Genomic DNA, 23,212 nt, shown 5'->3' on the forward strand with positions numbered 1-23,212 from the left:
AGCCATGGGGCCCTGACACCCCCTGAGCCACAGCCTAGGGAGAGCACAGCATCTGCTTGTCACTAAAACCTCTGTGGTGCAGACACCTCAGTCTATCTCGCTTCAACAATAGCTCACGTCAATTCGTATTACACATGAACAGCAGAGGCAAACATGAAGATGAACCCTCCGGAAAAGGCCTGCACAGCTCTTCAGCATGAGCAGGATTAATCACATAATAATTACCATACCAAGTGATAATACTTGCGTCAGATCAGCCTCGTCTCCCCAGCTCCCAGGCAGAAGGGACCTATTGAAACCAGGGGAAACAATGGTTGTGGTACATCCTTGCATGAACAGCAACACCCCCCTTCCTCCCCGCTTAAATCACCGCTTGCATTAAGTCCAGATTTCATGATTTATCAAATCAGGAAGCAGGGCACCAAGCCAGCAGACCCACCAGCCCTATGAAGGGCTCAGCCTTCCCTTTAACCTTCTGCTTCCAGCAGTGCCTTTCCAGCTGCATCTACCACAGCTTCTGAGCAAGGGCTCCTTTTATCTGCAGTGCTAAAGTACTACAAAACACAGCCAAATATGCCCAGACCCAGTAGCAGGACCTCCAGAACGTGTCTGACCAGCAGCACAGTGTCACTCCGTTGGGATTTCACACCAGCACATCCCGGGTGAGCCACGAAGTTCCTGGCAGCAAAATCTCACTGCAGAGCAAAACGGGACCTGCTCACACACACCAAGCTCCGCGTGGACTCAGCGCCTGGACGTTGCTGGCAAAGCCACAGGAGAGAGGAGGAGGTGGCTGGTACCCCACCAACCCGCTGGCAGCAGGGAGAAGCCCTCCCTGGCTGGGGTGGCCGCCACGAGCCTCACTCCTGCACGCCAACGAACGCCCAATTACTCTCCCAGCTCATGCAGCTGCATACGGTGTGCACTATTGGCTTATTGCCTCCATTAAGGCTCCAATAACTTAACAACAGATCAATAAACCATTATCACCCTCCGGCTTTGAAAAGCCAGTCACCCCAAATCCACCCAGCTCCGATAAGTCCAGTTTCTCATCACCAAAAGGCAGAGGCGATTTGTTAAAGCCAGGCGCTGTCAGAGCATCCTGTGCTCTGGGTTTGCTCCCTCCACCCACCCGCATCCCAGCACCCTGCACCCCCCCCTGGAGCCAGCGAACCCCAAGGCTCGGGCCCCGCCGCAGCCCTGCAGCAGGAGGACACACAGCCACAGCACCAGGAGGCTGCCCCCGGGGGCAGCCCCAGCCCCGCAGCCCCCAGCAGGCTCCCCACGGCCCCCCCGTCCCTGCCGCCCCACCTGCCACCCTCCCCACTGGTTTCCATAAGAAAAATCAATATTGTTATTTTAGCATTTAAACACCTGTATGGTTCTCACTTCTAAGAGTAAATTTGCAATTTGAAGTGTTAACAATTTATATTACTAAAAACTTAAATTAATTCAGCAATTTTCAATAAATCATATGCAGCTCAATAATAAGAACACCTTTTCTACATTTGGATTCCTTCCATTACTGTTCCTGTTCATCCTGTGAATAAAACAGCTTTTTAAAAACAGTGCTATTTAAAAGTATTTTCTGAAAAGTGATATTGAATTGATACATTAGGGGAGAAAGTTAAGTTCCCTTTGTAAGAATCATACACTTCCTTAACAAAGAAAGTTGTCTCTGAATGCAGTAATTTAGTCCTGAAAAAACTGACAAACAAATAATTCCAACTAAACTAGAGAAAGAAAAGAAGTGACTTTTAATTATATAATCTTTTGATGAATTTATTTCTGACAGTTTTATAGGCTGACAAGAGAAAGTATTTTATATGCAAAAAACATTATTCACTCTCAGCTGTTAAAGCATAAAAATTGTCAGATGATTTTAATACAGTTTTAAGTTTAATGTTTATTGTCAGAAAAAAGTCCACAGCAATTACCAAGTCACATGGACCTTAATTCTTTGCATTTCTGACAGCAAAAACAATAAAATATGTTTTTGCCCAAACCTTTTACTGTACGGATTTATGAGGTTTAAAAGACAGCTGTTTTTCTTATTTTTATTTTATTTTATTTTTATTTTTTTTAAAGGAACCAAACTTCTAGTGATTTTCTAGCACGAGACAATCATTTGTCTTAACTTGAGCAAGTATCATATAAGGCTCTGGACCTACCCCTGAGTACATAGTTCAGACCTCTGTACAAATAAACATGCTTTCCCTCCATAGCCATCTAAATTAAAACAGTTACCTGTTAAAAGTTTTACTTCATAGCAGCCAGTCCCCCTTCCTTTTCCCCAAACCGTGCTCTTCAACAGAATGAGGCAATTTAAATCACAGCAATTTCCATCCGTCCCAAATCCTTTGGAAGTTCAAATATTTCTCAAGGAGATGGAGGGCGACATTAAAACCTAACTTTTCTTATTTTCCAGTGATGAGGTTCTCTTGCATTTAAGGGGTTTTGAAAATGATCTCTGCAGCCCACTACTATAGAACTGGGATTCCACGGTAAGAAGAAATCCTACTTACATACCAGGATTTTAGAAGCAGCTCCTGTTTTTCTCTTCCAGAGTACTGTCAAAACACCAAAGTGTTGTCCTCTGTGGTGACAGAGCTGTTGAAGAGAGGACTTTGCAGCCGAGGTTTCACCAGATGCTTTTAGCCCCGCTAATTCTATGGGGCTTGCTTTATTTTGCCTATAGGAAAGTTTGTGCTCACAAAAGGCATAGTATGGCCTGCAAAGGTTGTGAAATGGTACATAACTAATGATTTTTAATATCAGAATAATGAAGCCAAGCTGAGAAATATTAATCTTTTAAAAAAATGTAAAGAACTACAGCTCTGTTTCCATGGCAAACCGCATTTTGCACATTATCTATCAACTGGGGATTACGGTGGCATGGTAAATAGAAGGGGTAAATACAAGAGAGAGGCACTGCGTCTCCGTCTGCAGAAATCAGTGGCGCTGCCAGTGTGCAAGTGTAGCAGCATTCCCTACAGCTGACAGCCGGCCCCACCGAAATGACAAGGTTTCCACCCAACCTCCCCAGCCCCTGGAGGCCCCACAGTGCCTCAGCCCCAGCTCCCCATGAAAGCCCTGCTCCAGGGCTCAGTATCTCACTGCAACAAGCGGCTGACTAACAGGGGTTCCTCTACATCGGAGTTTATTTCTTGTCCTCGTATGGGAGGTTTTAGAATTTGCTGTCACAGCAGCAGCAGCTGCCTCATCTTTGCTTTGAAACACCCGTTTGCTGCAGCTGCTCTCCCGTGAGACATACCGAAACGCTGCCTTTGCTGAAGGGCACCTTGAATGCAGCTGCAGCCCCTCCAGGCACTGCTGCACCCTCCTCGGGCCGGGGGCTGCAGCACCCAGCTGGGAGGTGACGGGGAGCCCACGGCCTCAGTCCCACTCAGAGCAGCGCTGCCACGGACCTGAGGATCCAGCTCTTGTACCCCATGGCACTCGCCCCCACCAGCAAAGGAACAAGGAAAAATTCCACCCCAAGATTTTGCAAACTTCCTGGAGTTTGCAAAACCCTGCTATAAATAGGCCCCTAATAGGACACTGTAATGGGATACAATTTATTTCCACATCTGATGGGCTGACCTTCATCATCACTCGAGGCTCTACTTGTCATGAATTATGGGCAATTCACTCACTAGTGGAAATAAATTGTATTACCAGTGCTCAGCATCGTGTCCTCTGCACAGCACACACAGATGGACAACAGCTCTTTGCCAGTGCTGTCAGAACTCGCTTCCTCCCACACTGGTGCAGAATCCTCCTTTGGGGAGCCACTCGGCAGCTATTTGACCGGACAGGTCCGTGAGCCAGCTCAGCATCCCTGCGCCTCCAGGGCAGCGCTGGCCGAGCTGCCGCTGACCTCCTGGCTTCCAGTGCTGTGGCACAGAACCATCATCCCTTTTTCTAAGGGGATTATAGGACATCATGGGGATTAGATTTAGCAATCTGGGCCCTGTGCCTCCCAGAACACCATCTGCCCCTGGCTCCTGCCTTGCTCCACCCTACCAAGCCCTCCACACGGGTGACAAGTGAACGGGAACCATGAAAAGCGGTCGTACCATTAATCAAGCACAATTAAGACCAATATAAACAAAAGCATTTAATATTGAGCAGAGCCATGGTGATGTTAAAAATGGAGGCTGGCATGGCAAGCTGCACAGACCCCAGGTAGCAGAGCCCGTGTGCCAGCCTGCCCCCACAGCATCCCCTCGTGCTTCAGCGTCTCGTGTCAGCATACACCGGGCAGGGGGCAAACAGAGCGCGGCTCCCGGAGCCTGGACACCCACGCCATCCATCCCACGCCCTGTGCTGCCCCGGTCCCCACACACCTCCAGCCACCAACACAAGTCTGACGTTTCGCACGGGCGTGTTGGTGGCAGCAGTTTCAGAGCAAGCCTAATGGATGCATTCAGGCTTGTGATTAAGCGTGAGCCTATGGGCACACAGCAGTTAGCTGCTGTGCTTCAGGCCGTTTGTTCAGCAGATCGCTGCACAGGGCGCTACAGCCTGGCTGGAAATGGCAGCACCAGCACAGGGCCGTGGTGCACCAAGAGCCTGGTGGGCAGCGCTGTGCTGCGGCTCCACGCTGCTTTCCGGCCGTTAGCATCATGGAAAGGGCAGAGATGGGCCGCTTGGGTGTGGGCAGGAAAGAAGAGAGGTGCTCTGGAAAAACTGCCCTGTGGATCCACAGCCACACAGGTGGATAAAGGCCACAGATCTCAAGTTTGAGACACAAGGATGCAAGCAGTGTAACAATGCTTGGAAGCCAGCACAACGATTTCTTAAAATAAACCCTTTTCTTCCTTTGCTCTTTAACAGGCAAGTGTGGAATGTGGAACAAAAATGGGTTTCATGCAGAAAAGCTCCAGCACGCAGCTGGGCCGGGGGAGCAGGGTAGGAGCCTCCCCCCACTCGTGGTGCTGCCGCGGAGGCGCAAGCAGCCCCGGTGCACACGCAGCGCCCTGCCTCTGCCGAGCTGTCAGCGGGCTGGGAGTTATTGCCAAGTTCTGTATTTATAATGTGCTTGCCCATGCATACACAATAAAGGATTTCTTGAGCTATGTGGTGATGAGCTCCTGTGTAGCTCAGATTAGAGAAGAGCTTGTGGTTAGTATTATGCAAGGCACACACGAAGCAGGAATTCATTATTTCATGCTAGAAATTCTGTACCTGGAATTCTCCTTAAAAAGGAAAGAGCTGCTCAGGCTTGCCAAAGAGCAGCAATCCCCTTGTTCTCCATGAATATTTCCAGACCCTCTTTCTCCCAGCAAAGCCCTGTCCCTGCCTGCAGGAGCACAAGCGGTCAGCCTGCACCACAGCAACTCATTAAAGGCAGTAGCAAATATCACAGTTTATCAACAATTCATCAAGGCCCAGACCAACAAGTGGCCAAACATGAGGTAAGTTATAATCCACAACATTGAAGAATAAGGCACCCACTACCAGGAGACACTCTGGGCCCTGCCAGGGGGCAGGAGCAGAGCAGAGCTGCCCTCCCACCAGGACACGCAGGCCACCACAGCCATCCCTTGCGAGCACCCTGCATGAAGAACACTCTGAACTTCGAAGGCTTCGGCTCCCATAGCTTGGCTTCCCAGTACCAATTTGTTATTGAGTTGGCAGCTTTATAATTAGCTGAGAGGAATTTGCTGTTCTGTTTCCTCTTGGATTCACACAGGTGAGCTCTCACAAGAAACATCCCTTCCCTTGCCAGCTAATGAACTTAGCTGCTCCCCTAAGACTGAGTCCCTTCTCCAGGTCTGCAAATACAGTGAGGAATGGATACAGCAAGTAATACATCAGCATTCTTCAGCCACTCTGGCTTGTTTGTAAATAAATTAAGTGACAGAAATGCCTTCTGCTTCTCCTGATGTAGGCACAGAAATAATCTCTGCAAGCCAGTGGTTCAGAGCTCCATCCTCGAGCCATGGAAGAAATGTCAGTGCTTCTCTGCTGCTTGAGTCAAGCCAGCTAGCACTTAGATGACTGATGTGCTCTTGCTGCTAACACCTAGGCAGTAAATCAAGAATTAGCCTACATGAAGTCTAAAAGGAAAAAGATTCATTAAAAGTTGAGCAGCAGATGAAGGCAAGCTTTGTTCTGTAGTTCAACATAGGCAGATTGGAAGGAGGATCAGAACTGCAGCAGCAGAGGAGTTCACAGACTGAATGCTTTTCCTACACTGATGCAAGAAAACTGAGTCTATCCTCCCTAAACACAAACACTATCTTTTTCTCCTGAAAGTTACCCTAGGCACGGATTTCACAAAACACTAACTACATTTAACCTTTATGACTCTTTTTTCCCTATGGACTAGCTAGAACTTAAGGAGAGCTAAAATCCAGAAAAGATTTTGCCCTTTTGTCAGCACCATGCAGGTACTGGAAGCCCCAAGGAACACAACCAGCTCCAGCTCCCCCCAACATGCAGGGCACCCCCTCAGCCCGACACTTATGCAGAGAACCCCCTGACCCCACATCAGGGTAAGGCTTCTGAGTTAAAAAGCCTCCAGGACGCGCGGCTGGGTGATGGCTGGTGAGCACCCTCCTAGGGAGGCAGCTGTGTGCTCTGGGGGGCAGCAGCGCTGGAAGCAGGGGGCTGGGGCATTGAATGGAGACTGCTCTAAGTCTCTTGCAAAGCTTTCTAGGTTAGGAGGTCCTACTGCAAAGCAAGTATATAATGTTTTCCAGTGGGTAGAGGTTTAGAGGATAATATATACGAAATCCTTGTTTATCTTTTTGTCTTGTAACTGCGTAGCATCAGCTGCTTCTTGTGCTATGCATAGTCTAGAAGCGGCCAAAATCGTTCAGCTTCAGCCATCAGGGTTTTGTGGGGTGCAGGTAAAGGAGGCAATGGAGGTGTTCTCAGTGTGCTATGAAAAAAGAACCTTTTTCTCCCAGTACTGTGGCTCTCTTCCAGCCCCTCAATAGCTGAGCTATGCCCTGAGAGACTTGTGGAGCCTTTTATGGACTTTTTTTTCTAGCTTCTTCTCAAGGAGAATGAAGGTCCTGACCTCTTTTCCTGGCTGCCTGAAATGATCCTTTTCCATAGCTCTTCCTCTCTCTTTGAGAGGTACACGAGCACTTAACTATCTTCTTTTTAGTGTTGGCTCTAAAACAAGCTTTCCTGTTTTTTTCCTTATATATAGCCCTAGTAGGTAACTTGCTTTATGAAACATGGGCAATTTTCTAGGAAAAAAGGCCACTCCTATGAGAATGTATATGAGAGTCCCAATGGCTAAGTAAGAGACTCCAAGAAACTTCTGAGTGCACATTTTAAAATCAAAGCTTGGGGATGCAAAGAAGCATTGCAAGCAGGTGCATTATGCTTCTTTGTGCTTTTTTGTTGTTGTTTTGTTTTTTGTAGCTGCTGTGAGCACCCTCCCTTCCCTTGAGTCAGACGGCTCAAAATAGATGAGTGCCCCATGTCTTTGATGCTGAGAGCTTCCTTTGGTTGAAATCACTTTAGTTCAAATAGACTGAAAATACCAGCTTATTTTTAATAATACATTATTATTAAAATGCTTATAGGACAAAAATCTGTCACTCTTCTTAATTAATTCTGCAGAAACTCAGTGTATGTTTTTCAAACAGTAAGGTACTACAAGGGTATTTTTCCTGTCTTCCTAGCTGCAGATGTGTAGAGAATCCTAATTAAAACCTTTAAGTCTCATTCCATTTACAAGAAGGAGTGTATCATTTTTCTTTTAGCTTTTTTAATACAGGGTCTCAATGCCCATTACAAAAATTCCAATGCATCTTTGAAGTTAGCAGCTAATTATATTTCTCCAAGTTATATATCTGGAGTTCTAGAAGTGGGGAAAGGCAATTACTTTTTTTCTCATTTAGCATAACAATCTCCAAAGCTTTATTGGAGCTCCAGTGAGTCATGCTATAGATCAGAGCCCAGGCTGGGAAGAGGAGGAATTTGGGGGTAAGGCAGGGTGCTTACTCAGCTCTTCCTGGCTTCTTCCCTTGTTAGTATGCCATCCCCACCAGGATGCTCTCTAATTGTTTGTTGAATGACCGCAGTGCTTTTTGCCTCAATAACTTTGCTTGGTAGGTCATTCAACACATTCATTATGGGGGCACCTGCTAGCACTGCTGTAGCTAAGGGTCTGTCAGCATTTTACGGGAGTTTATAACTTGGCTGTAAATGCTTGTGTGGAGCTGAAAATTGTTGCATGATTTCTCCCAGGCAGAAACAGGCTGGTTCAGCCCATTTGTTACCATGTCACTTCACCCAGGTGCTGTCTTCAGGCTGCAGAGAGCACAACTCCTTTCTGTGCGCTGGGGCCACTGTCCCCTGCTCAGCACCTGCACTGCGCTGCTGGCTTCGGGCTGGAGCTGGCTCTGTCCCCTGCAGTGCAGCAGCCACCATGCAGGGTGCAGTCCCCCTGCCGTGCTGCTCCCCTGGCAGTGCCTGACACCAGCCTGATGGGAGCAGGGATGACGACAACCTCTGGGCACTGCGGGGCTCCAGGCGCCCTGCAGCTGCTCATGGTGCTGGCGTGGGTCTGCGGGGGGCACCTGGGTGCTGGCTGGGGGCCTGGTCCTGGGGGAAGCCTGGTTAGCTGCAGCCTTCATTAGCCTTTCTTTGCTGAGTTATTACAGCCTGACAGTGCTCTGCTACTGCTTTAGAAGAGTCAGTCAGTTACTCTCAGAACTTTGCCTTTTTTCTTTTCACAAAAGTAAGCCTAAATGTTTCCTGAGATGGACCTGAAAGTTGTGCATTAGCCCAAAGAAATGCATACCTGGGCAGGCTGTGGTACCTGGTGATCATGACATAAATAGTTCTGTTGGTTTTCATCCTACCAAGGCTGCACTTGAAATAATGTGAAGAAAGAAATAGAAAACCAAGTAAACTCTCCCACGTGCTGGAATGTGGGGGCGAAACTGAAGCCAGTTCCCAGGCGGCTCACAGCTCAGCCCCCATACTTCTGCCAAGTACGAGAGCTAAGGCGATGGGCACCTCTGCGCCTGCCTGCACCAGGGACAGTGTGTCTACCCTCTGGCAGCTGTTTCATCCCCTTCACTTCTGTGTGTCTTATTGTTGGGGCTGTCCCAAACCCCTGACTGTTTTTCCAAACTTGTCTGCTAGCACTCTGCACATATGCTGACACCAGGGGGGAGTTCCCAGAAGTGTTTTTTGGGAGCAAAGGAAAAGGACTCAAATGGACAGAGACCAAAACGGGTCCGGGCAGCTCTGTTGGCAGCAGGATCTCTTTGTGGTTCATCTTCCTGCGAGCTCTCTCCCTCTCACCCTGCAGATGGAAGAGACGCTGGCGGCTGCAGGAGCGGAGGAGAAGCAGGCAGGCCCTGCAGGCTCCAGCCCCTGCTGCTGCTCCCAGGTGGCGGCCGTGGGGCCGTGGTGCTGGAGGCCCTGTGAGGCCGGCTGTCTGCAGCCCTTTCCTGCCTGGTTATTGTGCTATTGGGCTGAAAGTGCTCCCAGAGCCTCGGTCTCCAGCATGCTGCCTTGAGTGCTTAGCCTAGAAATGAGGTCCGAGCTGTGCAGTGACAGGGAAATGCCACCCTCAGTTGCCCTACACCAGGCAGAGCCACTTCCCCATGCCTCTGAGGACAGAGCCCTGCTCTGGGCATGAGGACTGGGCAGCTGGGCCTTGCCCCACGGCCATGGAGTGGTGGTCGCTAGGTCAGGGCTGTCGGCACATGTGGGCTGCAGCACAGAGACGTTTCACTGCTGGGGAACCAGCAAGAAATTAAATTCTCCACTTGGCTGGTCTGGGTGACTCGGCTTTGCTCTGCTGACTTGTTCCTTCATTATTTTTTGGCTGTTAACTGACTGCAAGCTTGTCTTGTCTGTTTAATGCCAGCACAACAGCTCCATGGGAGGCAGAGCCTCCCTGGTGTTGCCTGAGCGTGCTGCATTACTGTCCCCATTTTGTTCCCTCTGCGGAGAGGAAGGAGAAGCCCCAGGTGCTGCAGGGCCCAGCAGCTGCCCAGGGGTTTTCTCTGTGGCCGGAGCAGCCCCGTGGGCTCAGTGGGCTCAGTGCGCGGGGGCCACACACGTGTCCTGGCCAGGGGGACAGCCTGGGCTGGCCCAGGCAAGCTGTGGACAGTCATTATTAAGATTAATCTTCCCATCACACCTCTTGGAGCATGACAAGGGAATCTCCAGGCAGATGGGTTTGTGATGGACGTGCCTGTCCTGGCTCTCTGCAGTGCCTGGTGCAGCCACACCTGGAGCCGTGGAACCAGGGGGATGAGCAGGGGCTGCCCATCACTGGGCAAGGGGTGCTTTGGCCCCCAGAGGGGCTGCAGGGAATGCCTGCATGATTTCTTGATTTGTCAGCTCCCTTTTTGGCATTGCACTCTGTGCCAGAGACAGGGCTCTGCCCTCCGGGAGCAGCCGTGGCAGCTGGGCTGAGCCAGGGTCCCAGAAGTGTCTGAAGCAGTTACACAGTGCCTGGGGCCCAACTGATGCCCAAAACATCTCCTTGCTGGGCTCTGGTACTTTCCAGCATGACTCCACAACGCTGGCCTGCCTTATCCGTGTAGCTCATGGCATGTGCTGCAGCATCACTCTGTCCAGAGCTCACGGGACACAGGAGGAGGAGGCACCCAGTTCACGCACCTTGATTAAGCTGGCACAGGAGGTAGCACTCCTGGCAGCAGCATTAATTTCCTAGCTCTGTGTGGCTGCTGCTTCCCACCGCACACAGGGCATCCATTGCATTGCTCTGTCATTCTGAAGACCTGCAGCTTGTTGGGTTTGGGGCTCTCTATAGACAGCAGACATGTTACTTGTAACATGCCACTCTGCTCTAAGTACACACTTTTCTGTCTAGACTCTTGCATTTTGGAGACTGCACTGGGGACCAGGTGCAAGTGCCCAGGAGCTGACCTGGTCTGGGGCTGGAGCCATGCACCCAGGCAGACCTGGCCTCTCTTGTCCCAGGTGTTTGGGCAGCTGGCAGCAGAGGGGGTGCTGTTTTTTTCCCACTTGATGGGTCTCTGCTTGGGAGGCTGACTGCCTGGACTTGGATGTGGAGCCACTGCAGCCAGGCCCTCAGAGCAAGGCTTAGCAAGCATTGTAGAATTTTGCTTAATTAAGAGCAAGTGGAGGATTTAAAGATTGGGTTTTCTTCATCCTGTGATAAATTAACCTTCTTCTTGCTCAGGAGGACAGGCAAACACTTGAGATCAATGATCTTGCTGTTGCTTGGCCTCTTCCTTGTTTGGAGGGGGGAAAAAAAACACAAAGTGTGTCAGCCCGGGCCCCTGCTGCTGCCTTGGGGGGCAGCAAATGGAATGTCTGTGGGTAATGATGATGAATGGCATGATTCATACCAAAACTTGGACCTAAAGCTGGAATTTTAGACCCTATTCATGGAATAATACAGCTCCTGCTGTGCTATTTGGTGGAATTTACAGTGCAACCGGAGGCTCTGGAGTTCTCCAGGAAAACCTCCCTGAAGACAGGGCAGTCCTTGGGCTGCTGACTTATGCCTGCATTTAAAGACCAAAGGGCTCACGTCTCCATGTAGTAATGATAGCATTCAAACACTGGTTTGAGCTCAGGGAAGCCGGCATGGCCGTGTGCTGCTCCAGGCAGGTGGGGCAGCGCTTGTGGCTCCCTGCTCCCAGGCACTGCACCCCAAGCACCGTGTCTTGACCCTGACCCGCTGGGCACCATCCACGAGCAGGGTTGTGCTCAACATCAGGGATTAGGCAGAGGGTCAGAGCCTGAGACCCGAGCAGCTGTCGGGAGCTGGGGTCCAGAGCTGGGCCTGGCAGCCCCTGGCCCTGCAGCCTGAACTGAAGGGAGCTGGCACAAAACGAGTCCTAGTCTCTAGTCTTTTCATTTTTGAGCATTTAAAATAAAATAATAGTATTTTTGGTTTCTCAGAAATTGCTAGTTAGATGATGCAACACCTGCTGCTCTGTCCAAGCAATGCTGGTCCTGATCTGTAGTTTTTGCTTTTCTAAACTCCTTCTTTAAATGTATTCTTATACAGCAGTGTTGACCTTTTCCACCAGCCCCTGCGGAGTGAGGTTGTATCTTGTGTAAAAGTCATATCAAATGGGCCACAAAAAATCACTCTTGCCTGATTAAAATGAATAGTCTAGACGACGTGTGCATTTTCCTTCTGTGTCGTTAGCTTTGTGTGAGAGCTTGCAGCAATCAGGGCATTTATGGGAGAAATACAGCTACAGGTACTGCTAGCTGCCTTAGCGGATACTAATTACAATCCTTGTAAGGATTGATTTGCAAAGAAAATTTCTATTGCCTCAAGGACAAATGCTTGTGCAAATCATATTATTGTGTATAAAGAAATTGGTAACACTTTGTGAAACAGTTCATTTATAAATACTTTACTATTTATTAAATTAAATGGTATAACAATCCTTTTGGTAAGTTAAAAAAATATATATATTTTTTTTCTTCATTATTTCTGTGCTATGAAACAGGCTATTAGATTTTGGTCTATATCAGTTGTTAAGATTTTATCGTCTGTGCTTTTTGTAACATGCTGCATCTTAGACATCTAGGGCACCCATGCTGTGCTCAAGGCAATATGGAAGGTAGCTAACTTCAGCAACCCTTTTCCATTTCCTTAATTTGATCCTGAAATTCTAGAAAAGAATAATTCTGAATTTGCCTGTTTTTTGGAGCATGGGATTTCACTGTGGCAAATAACACAAACCACTGGTTATTTGTATTTCCATGGAGGGTGGTGTGAAGCCAGGCCCTGTGTCCAGATTCACCATTGTCCCCCTGACCACACTTCCAACATGGAAATTATCCAGTTATTTTATTCCTGTTACGTATTTTACCTTGAGATATCAGGAAAGGAAGAACTGTGCAAAGGGAGATGAGAATGGTGGTTACATTTATCAGTAATCAAGGGCCTGCACATTAATGGTGCTGTGCCCACAGTCCCAGGTTTACCACCTCCATTCCTACTTGGAGAAAAAGAAGTTGACCTTGCCTTCTAAAATTCTTGTCCACTCTGGCAAACAAGCAGACAGGACATCTTTACTGAGCTAGAAATTTCTCTTGAATGTACCCTCTTTAATTTATGTTCCCTCTCACTTCATTGCCTGCAGCAAAACCCATTAATGGTGGCAGTTTGTGACACAACTGCAGGCTCCTCTAATGGGTAGCTCTCCTGCAATTCCACAGCTCTCTTGCTTCAGAGGAATTTGCTGGCATTGTGGTGCTCAGCTTCTCCCCCTCTATTTCCCAGACTCCAGAGACTAATCCTTCCTTCAGTTGGTTTTGCTGCTACTATGGCAATATTTTCTCCCCCATAGTGGTAATCATACAATGGTCTCTGAGAACAGCAGGAGAAACGGTGCCTGTTAGATGCATAAAAGGTAAGATGAACTACATGTCATAAAACTTTTAAAAGTTCCTTTTTTGTGTTTGTGCGGGGGTTATTTTATATGGCTTTTGATATGAAGCTAAAATTGCACATCAAAAAGGATAATGCATCTTTAAGCTGTTACAATGACTTCTAAATTTTTCATTTAATGTCAGTGAGGAAAAAACCCCCTCAGTTGGCTGAGTTACGTTGGTGAGATGGCTGTTTCATTCCATAAAGTGTCTGCAGTGGATTTGAACAGTAGGAAATCCAAGGGTGATAAATAGCTATTTCTAAGTAAATTTCATGCAATTGCCCTTTGGTTAAAGTCTTTCCTCTCAGCACTTTCCTGTGCACATAGCCCAACTAATAATATTCAGGAGCAAGTGCTTTCCAGTGTGACAACTGATTGCACTTTGAAGCAGTAAATGGCTGATTTCATAATTGGTATAATTTTTCACAAGTACCTGAATGTCATATACAGAAAGAATAAGCAACCTGGACTTAATACGGGAGCTTTTTCAATTCTCCTAAAAATCAATAATGTATTAAACCCCTCTAACTGATTAAAATAATGTGAACCCTGAGTAGGTTTTGTGAGGAAGGCAGGTTTCTTCAAGGGTGGCAGATTTATGGCAAAAGGGTTAATACATGGGGAGAATGGGGATATGTTACAGATGGAGTCAGTTTTCCTAATTAAACTTTTATCAAGATTTTCCTGGTTTGAATTGTTTCACTTAGTGCAATGGAAAAGAGCATTTCCTTTATTGTTCAGGCCAGCACTTGCAGCGTTCACATGTGCTGAGAGCACTGTCCTCGCGGAGAAGGTGATTATAATAACAAGAAAGATGGTATCCATTCTGAAGATTACATGCTGGCTCCAGAGGATTCCTCTGCCCTGTGACAGGAAAAGGCACAGAGCAGTTTTTCAGCAGTGAGCTTGTGTTTTCACGGTGTGTGGATGCCTGTGCAGCCTCCTGCATGGGCTGTAGCCTGGGGCACAGGACCAGCTCCAGCCTGAGGAGGACGTTGCTGTAGCAATTACTTTCCTGTGTGGTGGGCAACTTCTTTTTTTTTTTTTTCCTCTTTGCATAGGAAAGTTCAATTAGTGTCACAGTGACATGAATGTTATTAGCAGCGTTACAAAAGAAAGAGCCTATCTATCAGGAGATAAACGGAAGGTGCTTCTTTTTTTTTTTTTTCCTCAGGATTTTAAGATTTCTTGAAGTCCTTTCAGGAATACTACTGAGAATAAATATTTGAAGATATATCAAGAAAACATTTGTAAAGAGAAAAGCACAGACGCAGTCTGACAGCAAGGACACGCAGGCAGGTGCAGGGGTTCCTGGCCCCACGATGGCTCCATAGGGATGTCCGGCAGCCGAGCATGCAGCCAAGGTCGGGGGGGGGTGAAACCAGTGGGATGCTTAAAAACCCGAAGACTTCCATTAAAGCCTGCCCTGGCTTCTGCAGCCCATGGAGCTGTTTTAGTCCCAGTGCTGTTCTCCCCCCAGCCAAGTGGCACTGTGTCCCCTGCCCCCGGGGGACACGTCCCCACCTACCCCCCAGTGGGCACCCGGGTGGCAGCTGAGACCCTGCCTGCCCCGTGCACTCACGGTGCTCTGCGGCCCCGTCCCTCCCCAGGAAGGCTCTTCTGTCCCCGGAGCTGTCATACGCAGGTGATTGGGGAATCTACTGAAACTTCACTTCTCAAGATCAAACATCTTAAGCTCCATCTTATTCACGTTTGTCTACTGTTTCTAACTCATTTCCTATTTTCCAGCTGAGGAACTCTGCCAGAAGCACTCTTTGCCAGAGATTAAAACAATTTAGGAAGCAGACACCCAATTCCTTTCTGTGGATAGTAGGCAAATTGGATATCTGTGAGAAGCACGCAAATTTTATTATCAACAGATAGTTTGCTACTTAACTATCCTTAAGAATCCCCAAGTATTTACAGGTTTTTGTCGAGTGTCCCGAGCCAAACAGAAGACATCAGAGGGTGCTCTGCTCTCTGGAGGGACCTGGAGCCTCTTGGCCCTGCCTGGCCCCTGTCCATCCGTCTGTGCACTGTCGGGTGCACCTCCTGCGCCGTGCTGCCACGCTCCAGGGCAAGCTGCTCCCGGGCTGGGTGCTGCAGCCCCATCCCTTCCCCATGCAAGTGAGCAGCAGCTCAGCACCGGGACTCCTGTGCTCAGGATGTGGCTGCGTGTGCCCAGGTCAACCGTGCAGCCACTGCCTCGCCCACCGTGGTGTCAGAGCCTTGTGCTCCGTCTTATCTCTGGCTTTTGAAGGGCTCCCGCAGGGGCTGAGGTGTGTCTGCTCCCAGAGAGCCGGCCCCTGGCTGGGGCAGCTGTGGGCATGGTGCAGGGGTACCATGCTGCTCCGGGGAGCCTGGCGCTGCCACGTGTGGCGTTGCCATTGTCACACAGCTTGTGCCACCGCCACCAAGCACAAGCTACTGAAGTGAGAGCAAGCGTCTGGGAGAAACGAGCTGAGCTCAGATGCCACAGGCCAAAGCACAGCTGAAAAGGAGTCTTCATGGTAGCTGCACTCTGTTCAAGGCTCCATGTTTTATACCCACCAGAAAAGCTTTGTTCTGAGTTCGTTGGAGGCGATGTGCTGTTATCCTAATGCAGTCTGTGCTCGGTGAATTTGCTTGGATGTTTGTAATGAGGCCAAGGGACATGTGAAATAGCATTTATGTCATTAGCAGTGGCTCTCATTGATTTGTATCAAAATAGCTGTTTTAAATGTAATTACCACTAATTTGTGAAAATGCACCATTAGATATGTAAATTCATTGGCTAACGGCTGCATGAGGCAGACTACATTGAGTGGGATGACGCGGGCTAACGAAACCGGCACCATTTCTCAGCGTGCTAAGCAGGTTCCTGTGAGCTGGTGGGTGCCCGAGGGCTCGCTGGGCTCCCCCGGGCTGCACCAACAGCAGCGAGCACCGGCAGCGGGGTGGGAGCAAAGGGACCCGGAGGGGCTGTCCCAGCAGCGTGGTCCTCAGCGCCCTGGTGCGCGGCAGCGATGCCTCACGGCCCCGCTGTGAGCGTGGTTCACGGGGCTCAGGAGGGTACTGCCAGATCCTGGAAAACAAAGGGGCGATGGCTCTTAAATTTACACAAAGATCAAAAAAAATCATGGGATCGTTCATCAGGATTGCTGTAGTTCTTGACCACATAGTAAATGATTTATTTAATCTTAATATATTCCATAAAGAGTCCCCATATTTCCATAAATATGTCATATCTACCTAATACATAGTAATGAACCTGCTCCAAGGGTAAATAAATAAGATCTAAGCTCAGCAAGCCAATGTTTATCAAAGGGAGATATACAGATATTGAGTCCTTTAAAGTACCATTCTTCACAGCAATCGCAGCCAAGTTAGGCAATTTATAACATGTCAAGTCAATTAGAAGTCCCAGTGGGCACAGCGTGAGCCTGGGTGTGGAAAGGGGGAAACCTCTGACAAGGAGTGGGTCTGTGGTGTGTGTCCAAGGGGTGTGAGCACGCTCGTGCACGGCCGCACAGCTGGCACACCACTGCGCAACGCCGCGGGGAAATGCCACCAGTGCTGCTCCTCCCTCACTGGTACTTCGGAGCGAGGGGGGGATGATTTCCAATACATTATCCCTCTACTATGGCTATTTTAACATGAGTTACTTTGTACTGAGATCTCTTAGTTTCCACGTTTAGAAAAAAAAAATCTTATTTTTTGTTTTGAAGTTTTTTTATTTATTTAAAGCAACTGAAGTAGTTTCAGATAAATTTTTCTTAGATTGTTTTAATTTTACTTATTGCATTATTTCCATGGAATTATGTGTAGCAGTGCATAGCATAGCATAATGTACTAGTCAAGTATTTGTTTTTATACAAATACATTATGATACAATTGCAAATGGAATTAACTATTAATTTGTAAAAGTTGCACCTTTTAATCTTATTTTCTATAGCAAAGTATTTCCTGTCTGTGTTGTAATTAGTTTGACAAAGTCAATAATAATAGAATATTCTGATTATGTCAATATGACATGTAATATTATGCACTTCTACTACTATTATGCATATTATGACATGACTTGACATGATATGACAGGTCACATTATGCGCTACTACTGATGTCATAAAATAATGTAAAAGTAATGAAAACAAATTTTGAAATGAAAATTTTTTAATGAATTCATGATTTTTTCTAAGACAAATTCCTAGGCCAATCGTCTTCATTTCCAATTTAAAAACAAGTTTGTTTTCTTTTCATCCAGGAGGCAAAAGTGTTCTGTAATGTCTCCCACGAGCAGGGAGCCCCTTGGTTTTGATCTGCTCACCAGCCCCAGCTGCTTCCTCAGTGCGCAGCTCACTCACAGCCCACACGGGCACCTTGATGCCGCAGCCCGGCGTATGGCACGTCTCACCCACTCATGCACGGGTGCTCTGGGTGCACGTGCGTGGGTTGCCCCTGGCAAAATGTGCTGCAGGGCCCCTGTCCTGGGGCACAGGCTGCTGGAATGCGGGGCTGTGTGGTTCCCTTCCCTTTCCCTCTGCCTGCTGCCTCCCAGCTCTGCTGCCACTCGCCCTGCTCTGCTCGGGGCACTCGCAGAGCGCGGGGGTCAGTCTGCTTCTGTCCCGAGTAAAATATTTTATTCTTCACCCTCTCCTTTACTGCCTGCTCGGTACTTTGGTCACCCACAATACAATCGGGTTTTGTGCTGACTCTTAAAACCCTGAAAAGTGGGACGAAGAAAACTCCATGTAGAACTCGGCCGTGTCCTGGCAGCTGATAAGATGTGTGTGATGGAGACGCTTGCTGACATCAGAATGGCAAATGGTTTATTTGTGAGCATTTAATGTGAAGTGTGCAGCATGCTGCTCCTATTTTATATTCATTTTTACTGAGATACAGTGATAATTCTCACCTCCCAGAGACACAAAGCAGTTTGGAAAACATTTATAACAAGTCATTAGTGAGCTGGATGCTTAAAACTCCGAGTCTGTCCTGGTTTCATATACATTGTACTTCTGAAGGTGTAGATTCCCTCTGCAAATCATTAAGAAAAATTGGCACTTGCTGGCAGGTAGGTAGGAGTTTTAGTGGCCTGGAGATTTAAGCAGAAATCAAATATGGTCACCAGGGAATGTAGATTGTGCTCGACGTTCTCCTACCTAAGAACCAGTCAGATAACGCAGCAGCTGGAATTTGGATTCATTTTTAATGAAATACTTTTTGCAACAATCCTACAGCAGCCCCAAATGGTGGCAGATCAGAGGACTGCCAGGTGGAAGATCTCCGCCTGCCTCAGCTCAGTCACGAGCCCTTTTCTCTGCGCCTGGGGAGCGATGGCTGCGGGCGCATGGCTGAGCAGGGGCAGGCAGGTGGGGGCACAGGGCGTGCATGGGGCGGGCGGCATCTGGTGACTGCAAACACCGCATGAAGGAGAGGCCCCTGGCAGCCCCCAGCCCTCTCACCTGCGGCCATGCACCAGGACACAGCACCCAGGCGCCCCTTCCAGCACATGGCTCAGCGGGGTGGCACCGGGCGCACCCGGTCCTGCCGGCTGGGTGCAGCCCCCGCAGCCCCCCGAGGCGGGGCTGGTGTCCCTGGGAAGGGGAGCACTGCTCCAGGGCCCACCGGCCCTCAGGGTGCGGTGGGCAGGCGAGCACCCGGCCAGCCGCTGGGCACCGCTTCCCAGCCTGCTGGGCACCTCCAGCGCCTTTGGGTGCTCTGGCACGTCCTGTGGCCCCCTGGCAGCGGGACGGGGGCACCAGCAGCACAGCTCCCTATCGGCGGCCTCGCTGCCAGGTCACTGCTGAATCCCCCAGCACCGCTGCCCAGCACGGAGGAGCCACGCGGGTACCTGGGCTCTGGAAGCCTTTCTGAGGGGCCGTGGGTCTCTGTGGCAATGCCAGCCAAGTGTGACAGTGCAAGATGGAGCTGCCTTCTCTGTACCTCTTGCACAGGAGGGCAGGGGCCGGCCCCTGGGATATTCCCCACCTGGCAGCAGGGGGAAGTGGTGGGAGAGCCCTGCAGAGCCCATCCTTCCCTGCTGCCTCTGCCCAGGAAGGTGTCTTGCTGGGGCTCTGTCCTTTGTGCATGGGACGGGCAGCACATCTGACAACTCCTCGCAGGCACAAGGGACCCTGGTGATAAAAAAAAAGGTCATTGAGAGACCTCACCAGGGTCTTTTTCAAATGGAAATGTCATTTATTATTATTTAGTGCTGAGAGTGCTCAGAATAAAGGCAGCTGATGGCTGGGGAAGCTTCAGCCCTGGCAGCCTCTGGCCTCTGTTCCCAGTCACACAGGACGTGGTACAGAGCTCCTCTGAGCTGCTGTCCTCCTGTTTGGCAGCTGCAGGACTTCCCTGCCTGCCCGCCAGGCGTGGGGGCTGGTTGGTGAGGGGCTGGGTGCTCCCCACACGAGGTCCCCATGTCCAGCCTGCTGCTGCCGTAGGACATGAGCATGCAGCATCCTCGGTTTCTGCTTGAAACACAGCACACAGAGGTGCGGGAAGTGTCCTGCAGTGCTGGCTGCTGCCGTCCCTGGAGCCGCCTGTGGCTGCCAGCTCCCAAGGTCAGACAGGGCTGCCAGCACATCGGACCCACGAGAGTTTCATACAGAGCTGTGAGGCAGCAGGGGATGTGGGTGAGGAGCTGCAACATCTGCCACTGCCTCTTCAGAAACCAGGGGACACCAACAGCTGCTCGGGCACAGACGTTCTGGTCCTGGTGGCCCAGCTGCATGGCCCAGCCCCACACCCCCGCCAGGCTGCAGCTCCGGCTGTGCCGCTGGCACCAGGGATTGCAGCCACGCTGGCAACACCAGGCTGCCGCCAACCCCGGGCTCCGGCTTCCTCCTGTCCTCCCGAGGTGCTGCTGGGGCAGGGGAGGGATTCCTATCACCGCTGCCCAGCAGCACCCATCTCTGGGTCAGAGAAGGGAATTATTAGTGCGGCCACCACATAGAGCCAAAATCCCAGCGAGGGCTCACAGAGGAGCGCGTTGCCCAGGCACAGCAGCCCCCACCCCACTCCCCAGCTCCACCGCTGCCCTCCCTGCCTGCAGCACGGGCTGGGGCTGTGCAAACAGCCCTGGCTGGAGCTGTCTCATAGCAGGCGCTTGTTGGCGTGCCACTGCCACGTCCATGAAAGCAAATGAAAGAGTTTTGATCCAAATTGCATTTCCCCTCTTAGTCTGGAGTATGTCGGCACATTACAGCCTATAATATTCCACTGCTGCTCTTTTGCATGATTTTTTAATTAAAAAACTATGGAGTAAACAAACATTCTGCTCTGGAGTAGCCCTGCAGAGACCCATCGATAGGCACATTTACATCCCCACACTTTTTCAAGAAAGTTTATATCTTAACAACAAAAAAATAATAATAATATTACCCACCCAAACAGTTAGTATTGGATAAAAGTTTGAAGTGAAAGGCAGCTGGCAACCTTCTCCAGCCCATGAAATGATATTAACATTTTATTATTCTAAGGTGAGCTTTTTGAAACGGAATTTTAAATGTTACCCTGCTGTTCCAGAACACAAAAACCTTTAATTTTATGCAAATGAACAGCGAGGAGCTGAGCGCTTAATGTAAACGAACACTTTCTTTGTAGGAGAGGTTGGAAGAGAAAAAAAATTTCCCAGGGATTCTTTAATTGCTGTCTGAAATTATGTAAATCCCACCGCTAGGCAGAACGCAATTATCCTGTGCCCCTCTCTGCCAGCATTGCTAATGTCTAACAAAATATCGGTGGGTGACATTTAGTCGAGGTAATGCAAATGAGAATTAATTTTTTTCCAAGACAAAGGGCAGCTAAAAGATCACCTCATTCATATACAGCAGAGGGGGTGTGGGGAGGCAAAACCAGAGGACTCCGGCAGGGAGGGGTGGTGCGGGAATGAAGGAAGACAGAGGAAAGTTGTAGTTGTGACAGTCCACGGGAAGCTGGGACCAGGCCAAAGCTGATGAGCGTTTCTGTATCTCTTTATTTTTTAAAGGAATGAGCCTCTGGGCGGGGGGCAGGTTGTTTGTTTTTCTGTTTAATTCATGGTCATCCTGACAAGGGGGTAGGGTGGGAAATGTGATTGAAACCCCCTAATGGCTCTGCCTTGTGTTGAGTAAAGACTGCTTGTAATTTATCACCTAGTTGTGCTGATAACTAGCAATAATTCTATTAAATATTCAAAGTGAGGCTTTCGCAACACAATTATCAAGTGGGATTTGTTGTTTCAGAAAACCTTCATGAGCACAAAAAGGTGCAGAGAGTGTGCTGTAGGGTAATGGGCTTCCCTTGCTGCTGCTGCCACTGGCTCTGGGGCTACCTCCTGGAAAGCGACATCCCTGCCAGCATGTGGAATGGGGAGGGGGAGGCTGCTTCTATTTTTGTAGCAGAGATCAGGGAATTCACATAGGATTTTTCCTTCTTTTCTCTTTTTGTTTTCCTTTCTGATTTTTATTTTTGGTCCTTGAGTTTCATAGCTATCTTTGCTTCTAAGTCCGCATCTAAGAGCTTGCAACTCTGCTTACCTTTTAGAAGAGAAAAGCAAGCCCCAGTGGGAGATGGTGCGAGGCAGGGGCAGGTATATGTGAAGAATGATGAAGTACATAGATGCTCAGAAGCCTCCAGATCAGGGTAAGGAGTGCTGCTGGAATTATCCTTTGAAATGTACACTCTCTGCAGGGAGGCCCCAGGGATCATCCTTGCTGGAGGAGACGGGCTGAGTTGCACCATCTGCTTGGGATTTAGGACAGGCAGATCTGTGAAAATATGAATTAAAAATACAGAGTACCAGGAAAGAGTTTCCTCTTGCCCATCTTTTGATATTACACTGAGCAAACCTGGGTGGCTGGTGCTGCCTGTGTGCCACGGTGTCCTCGCAGCAGGGCTCCGCTGCCTGGGGCGGGCTCCAGCCAGCACAGATGCTGCCACGGCTCGTGCCGATGCCCCCGCGCTTCGCATTCAGCCCTGGCATGTCAGCACCCCATGGTCTGCCTCAGGCAGTGGGGCTGGCGGGCAGGGCCGGGGTGGGAGCGCTCGCGCCTGCTGCAGCGGGTGGTCCCAGCGGTGGTGGCAGAGGGCACGCAGCCCACGGTTCGGCCAGGGGCAGCCCAGCTCACATGCCTGACTCTGGTGTGTGCTGGCACTCATCCACAGTGCCTCGGCAGGGGCACCTACACAGCACCCTCTGGGCTGTGCGCTGCCCCAGAGCGCTGCCCCACACTGCGAGGGGCAGACCTGGCTCCGTGACCCCAGCAGCACAGCCTGCGGCCACTGCACAGCCACCTTGTGAGTGCATGAGCTCCAGCGCTGAAAGGAACAGGCAAATCATCCATTTCCTACCGTTTCCTATCGTGTTCCCTTCCCTTGAGTTGCTCAGCCTGGTGCATTGGCATTCCCAAGTCACCCACAGGGAGCTCCCCAGGCTGCCCAGCCCCTCCTGCAGCTGTTTGGGGAACCACGGGGCTGCCCTGCCAGCGGCAGTGCCGGGGATGGAGGTGGATCGGTGCCATTGCAGGCAGAAGCTGCCCCTTGCCTGCAGGGCACTGCTGCCGTACAGACAGCAGCTGTCCTTGTCCTCCTAAAATTTATAATCTTTATAATCTAAGATTTAGACTCTTCAAAGCTTTATGCCTGTCTTTAACCTGTAGCACATGCATAGTCTCAGTGGGATTTCTCATCTGCTAAGAGTTAAGCATGTGCATAAATCTTTGCAGGCTTGGGGCCTAAGGCATTCCTGCTCGCACATGCACACACATTCCTGTGCACACAAGTCATGGAACAACTGCCGTGCAAATTCTCACTCACAAGGCTGGCTGTCAGAGCAGGGAGGCATGCCGAATCCTTTATGCTCA

At 49.6% G+C, this 23,212-nt stretch overlaps 1 long non-coding RNA gene across 2 annotated transcripts; it reads right to left on the minus strand.

Annotated features, from left to right (window-relative positions):
• Positions 1-15,409: 15,409 nt before the first annotated feature.
• On the minus strand, positions 15,410-22,794 carry LOC110353579 (uncharacterized). 2 transcript variants are annotated; one of them, XR_011804040.1, is made up of 3 exons: positions 22,199-22,794; positions 21,887-22,117; positions 15,410-18,456 (listed from the first exon to the last, which is right to left on the minus strand). It is a non-coding gene; the product is annotated as an uncharacterized lncRNA (long non-coding RNA). The 2 variants fall into 2 exon arrangements; XR_002404270.4 differs by having other exon boundaries at positions 22,701-22,769.
• Positions 22,795-23,212: the final 418 nt, after the last annotated feature.

This window comes from Anas platyrhynchos, chromosome 18 (genome assembly GCF_047663525.1).
Source record: "Anas platyrhynchos isolate ZD024472 breed Pekin duck chromosome 18, IASCAAS_PekinDuck_T2T, whole genome shotgun sequence".
Taxonomy (NCBI): Eukaryota; Metazoa; Chordata; class Aves; order Anseriformes; family Anatidae; genus Anas; species Anas platyrhynchos.